Source organism: Echinops telfairi, unplaced genomic scaffold, assembly GCF_000313985.2.
Source record: "Echinops telfairi isolate 266 unplaced genomic scaffold, ASM31398v2 ScPeMD7_7457;HRSCAF=8495, whole genome shotgun sequence".
Taxonomy (NCBI): domain Eukaryota; kingdom Metazoa; phylum Chordata; class Mammalia; order Afrosoricida; family Tenrecidae; genus Echinops; species Echinops telfairi.
In genome coordinates, this window is record NW_022111357.1 from 1,957,919 (window position 1) to 1,958,603 (window position 685).

Below are 685 nucleotides of genomic sequence, written 5' to 3' on the forward strand. Positions count from 1 at the left end.
GTTGCAGACCCCCCGCTGCAGGGGGCTGCCCCCCTTTCCTCCCAGTTGGGCCCAGGACTGAAGCTGGCTCTGGAATTACAGCTGGCCTGAGCTGGGCAGAGCTGTCATTATTCTGAGGGGGTCTGGCCGCTCCGCTCCCCACTCAGGAGCTAGGCCAGCTCCAGGGGTCGGAAGTGTCCCTCCTCTCTGCTCCTCTCCCCTCCAACTGCAGAGCAGCCCAGAAGCGGGTGTGCCCGGGAGACGGAGGTATGCAGCCAAGCCAGGCAGCCACACCCAGAGGTCCTCGTGGCATGCAGTGCACATGTGGAGCCTGGGAGAGCAGCACGCAGGGGCGTGGACCCCAGGGTCCCAGACACACACGTGAACACGCTGTCATTCCCTTACACGCACACCCTGACAGAGATGGCAGCAGACAGCCCCTTCCCTCAGGATATGCACTAACACACCCTCACACACACACACAGGCCCACACAAACAGATACATATGGGGCCTTGGGGACACACACAGACCCGCACACGCACACCAGCGGCCCACCCTCTAACAGCCTTGGGTAAGGGCAGCTTTGCAGCCCATGTGGCGCACAGCCCCAGCTCGGCTGCCCATGGGTCTGGCTGTGGGGCGGGCCCGTCTCTGTCTCTACCCACTGCCAGTGAGGACCCAGTGCCCCCAGCTGGAGTCCTGCTG